Source organism: Ceratotherium simum, chromosome 17, assembly GCF_057802395.1.
Source record: "Ceratotherium simum simum isolate JZ-2026a chromosome 17, ASM5780239v1, whole genome shotgun sequence".
NCBI lineage: Eukaryota > Metazoa > Chordata > Mammalia > Perissodactyla > Rhinocerotidae > Ceratotherium > Ceratotherium simum.
Genome location: NC_141916.1, coordinates 51,298,368 through 51,305,092, shown reverse-complemented (window position 1 = coordinate 51,305,092; position 6,725 = coordinate 51,298,368). Strand labels below are relative to the sequence as shown.

The 6,725-nt window shown below is 37.5% G+C and overlaps 1 pseudogene; it reads right to left on the bottom strand.

Annotated features, from left to right (window-relative positions):
* Positions 1-245: 245 nt before the first annotated feature.
* LOC147914819 (C-type lectin domain family 2 member D2-like) lies at positions 246-6,512 on the bottom strand (annotated as a pseudogene).
* Between the last annotated feature and the right edge of the window lie 213 nt (positions 6,513-6,725).

The following is a 6,725-nucleotide window of genomic DNA, read 5'->3' as shown; positions in this document are numbered from 1 at the left end:
AGTCTAGGACAAAAGGGACGCTTGTGGCTCACCTGTGGTTTCTCCAACTCACCATATCGAAGCAAATATTGGTATTTGATGCCAAAACCTCACTAAAGACCATACATTTGCCTAAAGGTTCTCTTTGGCCTTTTTGGGAGATGATATGAAGGAAACTACAGAGGTAGATGATGACCGCCTCAGAATCCTTACCCTGCTTAACACATTTAATGATAAATAAATGTTATGAAGGCTCACCAACTGTTCTATGCAAGTCCATTTGCCCACATCCAGAGTTTGCTTGCACTGTGCTTTTTCAGTCCCATCCAATACGAAGAGGGCCCCAGATAGCACATTAAAGATTCCTTTTACAAAATACAGAGTGCTATACTGGATCTCTCCTAGTTTTCTCATTCTCACTACATCCAATGCTATGGTCTTTTTTGAGCCCATTATTCTCTTGCTAGTGATACTGCAGCAGACTTGTAACATGACACTCTGTTTTTATATTACTAGCTCATCACAGAAAAGAAAACAATTCTTTTAAAACCCAAGTCAGATCATGTCACACTTTTGTTCATAATTCTGCACTATCTCCATATTTTACTTGGAGGAAAAAAACCAAAGCCTATACGATAGCCTACAAAACTCTAATGATTCACATGCCTCACTCAATCCCTCATTCTAGGCACATTGACTAGCTGCCACTTTTCGTTGAATATTCCAGGCATATACCTACCTTAAGGTTCATGTTCCAGCTGTTTTCTCTTCTTGGGAAGCTTATCTCCCAGAAATTCCCTTAACTAACTCCCTTATATACTTTACATTTTTGCTCAAGTGTCATTATCTCGATAAGATAAGACTATCTTACCTTCAGTCTACCCACTTGGAACACTCATAACATTCCTTAATCTACATATGAATTTACTAACTTCTAATATACTCTATAATTTACATATTCATTATGATTATTTTTCATTTTCTGTCTCTTCCCTTGGGAAATAAGCTCTATAAAAGCAAATATGTTTCACTGTTTTGTTGACTGATGTATCATACAATTGAAGTACACCTGTCATATAGTAGCTACTCTATAAATTAAATGAAATTTATATTCCAAAGGAGATATCTAACCACTTCATTCTTGAAGTTAAAAATGGCCAGAGATCCACGACAGGTCATGCAGTTTGCCTGGCCATCTATCCAAGTTTTTTCACGTTCAGATTGAAAGAAGCAATTATTGTTGATTCGGTGCCAGCCTTGTGGACATATAGTTGCATCCTCAGAGCATATCTTGTCTTTAAAGATCCTTGGATTTTTAACTGAAATTAACACAGTGGTAGAGAAAAAAAATGAAAATGCAAGAAAAAGGAAGAATTTGACCTTCATGGTAAAAGATTCTTATATATTTCAGATTGAGAAGATGTATTTTACTTCCATATTCAATTCAAATGATTTGACTTTAAACTTCAACTCAGAAAAATTAAAGCTCAAGACAGTGTATGAAAGAAAACAGCACTGAAGAATGCAGATCTACGCATAATTTAAGATAGCAGTAATAAACAAATAAAGAAACTTCTAGAAACTCAGTTAATCTTCTCCAGCCATTTTCCCTCTCTTTTTTTTTTAATCTTCCTAGCATTTACTCTATACACCCATTTCCTGTTCTGTAATTTAATATGGCATCTGGGTCATGTCTCACTGTAAATAAAACAATCCTCTATATTCATAACCTGAGAGAGCTGGCTCCCTATTGTTGACTTAACTGAGAGTAGATTGTCTTCTAAGGACAGCACTTCCCCAGAAGTTGAAGTTTTTCCTTTGTCCTTAAACACCAAACAGTGAAAGGAAAAATTGTTGAAATTTTACTGGCTTTTTACCATCCACTTTTTATTTTCCAACTTACTGCAACTAGATAGATGAGGTTACTTGTTGAGGTATAATCCTGAGAAAAACAAGGTTTAACAAAAGGACACCTCTTCCCCACAGCTGAAATAAATGACTGGTTCATAGTCGAGTCTATGAATGGGAGGATCCTCAAACGGAACAATAAACCGGCAGTGTGGGACTATACATATGAGCCTGGTATCAAAGCCAAATGGAAGCATCAGGTCACTAAAATTATTTGAAAGTGTCAAGTTCAAAATGATTTAAAAATGTCAAGTTCAAATAAACAACTAGTAAAACCATCAAGTATTTTGTTCAGAACTTGGGTCAACAAAAAGCCAAGTTTTCTTATTCATTCACTAATTCATTTTCTTTCTTTTTTTTTTTTTTGTGAGGAAGATCAGCCCTGAGCTAACATCCATGCCAATCCTCCTCTTCTTGCTGAGGAAGACTGGCCCTGAGCTAACATCTTGCTGATCTTCCTCCACTTTATGTGGGACGCCGCCACAGCATGGCCTGACAAGTGGTGCCTTGGTGTAGCCCGGGATCCGAACCCGGGCTGCCAGCAGCTGAGTGCACGCACTTAACTGCTATGCCATGCAGCCAGCCCCATTCTTTCTTTTATTCATTCATTTAACAACCACTGGTTGAACTTCTATCATGTGACAGACACTTTTGTAGCTCTAGGAATACAACAGTGTACATAACATATACAAATCCTCGCTTTTATGGAAATTACATGTCTAGTAAATTGTATAGTTTGTCATAAACTATATCAGAGTAAAGGGGATGAGGATTGTTGGTGGAAAGAGTGGCAATTTTAATATAGTAATCAGCAAAGGATTCAACGTGAAGCTGATATTTACTAAAGGCTTGAGGGAGGTGAGCTAGTGAATCATATGCAGATACAGGGGAAGATATTTCTAAGCAAAAAGAGATAGTACCAAGGACCAATGTGAATATGTCTGACTTGCTTACAAAATTGTGAAGATGCCTTATGACTGGAGAAGACCGAGTGAAGGGGCAAGTAGCAGGAGGTGAGATTGCAAAGGTAATTGGGTGACTGGATCCAATAGAGCATTGGCAGGATTTTGGTGTTACTCCAGTGAATGAAAAACAATTGCAGCATTTTGAACAGATCTGAATGGTTTTAAGAAATTTGTTAAAAATATACTGTAGAACTGTACTGTCTAGTTTGGTAGCCACTAGCCACATGTGTCTATTGAGCCCTTGAAATATGGCTAGTCCAAATCCAAATGTCCTGTAAGTATTACATGCATACTGAATATAAAAAACTTAGTATGGGAATGTAAACTGGTACAGCCACTATGGAAAACAGTACAAAAATTCCTCAAAAAATTAAGAATAGAACTTCCAAATGATCCAGCTATTCCACTTCTGGTATTTATCCAAAAAACACAAAAACATAAATGCATAAAGATATATGCACCCCTATGTTCATTGCAGCATTATTCACAATAGTGAAGACTTGGAAATAATCTACTTGCCCATCAATGGATGAATGGATAAAGAAGATGTGGTATATATATATACACACACACACACAATGGAATACTACTTAGCTATAAAAAAGATGGAATCTTGCCATTTGTGACAACATGGTTGGACCTTGAGGGTAATATGCTAAGTGAAATGTCAGAGAATGTCAAATACCATGTGGATTTCACTCATAAGTAAAAGACAACAACAACAACAACAAACATACATACAGAGATTAGATTGGTGGTTACCAGAGGAGAAGGGGGGAGGGAGGAGGGTGAAAGAGGTGATAGGGCACATGTGTATGGTGATGGATGGTAATTAGTCTTTGGGTGGTGAAGATGACATAGTCTACACAGAAATGGAAATATAATGATGTACACCTGAAATTTATATAATGTTATAAACCAATGTTACCTCAACAAAAAAATGAACATAAAAATCCCATTAATAATTTTTATGTTGTTACATGGTGAAATAATATACTGATTATATTGGGTTAAATAAAAATATAATTAAAATTATTTTCATTTTTTTTCTTTTTACTTTTTTAGCGTGGCTTATAAAATGTAAATGACATTTGTGGCTCACATTATATCTTCACCGGACAATGTTGCTCTAGGAGGTCAAGGGTGGAAGAAGGAAGAACATTTAGAAGAGAGAAAATGTCGGCTAGAAACAGGTGGTAACAGTAGAGATGGTGAAAAGTACTCAGATTCTGGTTGTATTTTGAAAGACCAAGCAGAACTTGCTGATTATATTTGGGGTATGAGAGGGGAAAAAAGAGTCAAAACATAACTATAAGGTTTTTGGCTTGAAAATTGGAAAGATAAATTTGCTATTTCCTGAAATGAGGAAGACCACAGATAGAAGAGGTTATGGGAGAGAGGTAGACTAAGATTTCATCTTGGGCAATGTAAAGTTTGACATGTCTATTAGTCAATTAGATGGATTTTAAAAATTGGAATTCTGGGAAGACACCCAGATTGGAGATACATATTTGGAGGTCATCAGAATCTATGTGACATTTAAAGTCGTAAGTCGGGTTCAGATTGCCAAGGGTGCAAGGACAGATATGGAGGGGACTTGTTCATGAATTGAGCCCTGGGGCACACCAAAGTTAAAAGGTCAGGGAGAAAAGAAGAAACAAGCAAAAACAAAACAAAAAAAACAAACCCAGCAGGAACAACAAGTTATGTAGGAAGCAAACCATGAGAGACTGGTTTCCTGAAAGCCAAACGAACAAATTTCCAGGAAGAGAAAGTGTTGAATGCTGCAGAGAGGTCAAGTAAGATGAAGACTGAGAATAGACCACTGGATTTAGCAACATGGGAGTTACTAATAACCCTGAAAGACAAATTTGGTGGAAAAAGAGCAAGTGGGAGCCTGATCAGAGCAAATTTATCAGAAAATGGGAAGATAGAAATTAGAAAAAACTAGCTAAGAAAAATTTTCAAGGAGGTTGCTGTACAGAGGAGAAAAGAAATAAATTGGTAGCTAAAGGAGGAGTGAGGGCTAATGAAGTTTTCTTTTTTTTTTTAAGCAGGAAAAATACTACCACGTTGTATTTCTGGTAGGGATATTTCAGTCGAGCATGAAAAACTGATAATGTAGGAGAGAGAGAGAGGAGAATTACTAGAGTAATATTATTGATCAGGTGAGAGGCTATATAATCTAGTGTCGAACATGGATACTCCATCTGTAGTACCAGGAGTCTAGACGTGGTATATGGATGGAGATGGAAGTGAGTAAGTAGCGCAGTGATGGGCATATTTGGAAGTTTTCAACTAATTCTTATAATTTTTGAAATAAAATTGGAAGCAAAAATATAGACTTGAGAGCGAAGATAAGGAAAGAGGCATTAAAGGTTTAGAGAGATCGGAGAAAGTGTAAAATAATCGTCTATGGGAGTGAGCGAGTTAATGCACTAGGGAAATGTCATACAATTGCTAGTCCCCACCCCTCTTCTTTTTAACTCTGTCATAATTATACCTGGTGAGATTCTCTGACACTCATGTTCTTTCTCCCATCTAAGACGCTTTCTCATAAACGCCTACTTGACCCTAAGATTCAGCACAAAGACTTCTCCCTTCAGAAAGCCTTACTTGACTACCAGAGGCAGACTTATAATCTCCTTCTCTTCTGCTTCAAATTGAAATATACTTCTATTTAGCAATTATTTTATTGTGTTACTATCATTGGTTACATGCTGGTTTCTTCATTAAAGATGAATTCCTTTCAGGCCAGAAATCCCATTTTCAAAATTTTGGTATCATCATCATCTAGTACTTGCCCGAAGTTTAATAGATATTTGTTAAAAGAACGATCATTTTAGAAGGCAAAGCAGGTGACTAAGTTTGAAGAGCAATTAGATGTTGTGGCTGGGAGAATACTTTCTGATTGCAATTGTCCAATGTTAGAGAGGAAAGACTAGTCACCAGTAGCAGACTGAATCAATAGTAATAGAATTAATACTTTTTTAGCAGAATTTTTTTACTTACATATCTAGGAAATCCTAACATTGCCCAAAAAAGAAAGGCAATGCCTCCACATATCACACTTCATATGATCAGCATTTTCTTTGTTAAAGGAAAACACATATCATTGTGTATCTTCTAAAGAAAAACAAACAAGCAAAAAAACAAAAACCCCAAGTAATGTGTACCTTTTCCTCTATCTTCTATACGTTCTACTATTGACAACTCAACAATTAATGTATTAAAAAGGGGGGAAGGGTACTAAGATCCAACTTTTCAGCAGCAGCAGCCTCAAAAGTGCTTTGGCTCCACTTTTCGGTGGAACTTTTCTGAGAACTGTGTTGCTCAGTCTTCTGCCCTGCTCCCACAACAGAAACCCAAGTTTCCTCCTGGGACTTTTTAAAGAAATGCTCTCTTTCCTAAGGAAGAAAATATCAGGTAGAGAGGGGTAGATGCACCATTTCTTTGAAGTCTTTGCTTTATTAATGAAGACCACTTTTATTTAAGGGCCAGAGTAGGGACGATCCTTTAAAAAAATGCTGAGGGTGCAAGCTGGAATCAAGAAAGGATGCTAGGGTAACCACAGGAGGCTCAGTTCCCGTATCTGAGGATAAACTCCGTCGCCCCCTTTACCTGGGCTCTTGGCCTTCTGCTCGACAGGCTGCCTTCCATCGCTATTCCCAGTTCCTTCGCCCTCCATCTCTGACCCTCATGGAAAAGGTTCTTCTGTGGTCACAACTGCTGGGGTAATCCTGGGGACGAATTGAGAATTCCTAGTTATATTGAGTGAAGCTCATCCAGCAGGAAACCTAAGCACCAGTGTTTTTGGTGTGCGGTGCCGCAGCAAGACTGAACTGGAAACAGCCCAGCAATCTAGCAACCTCC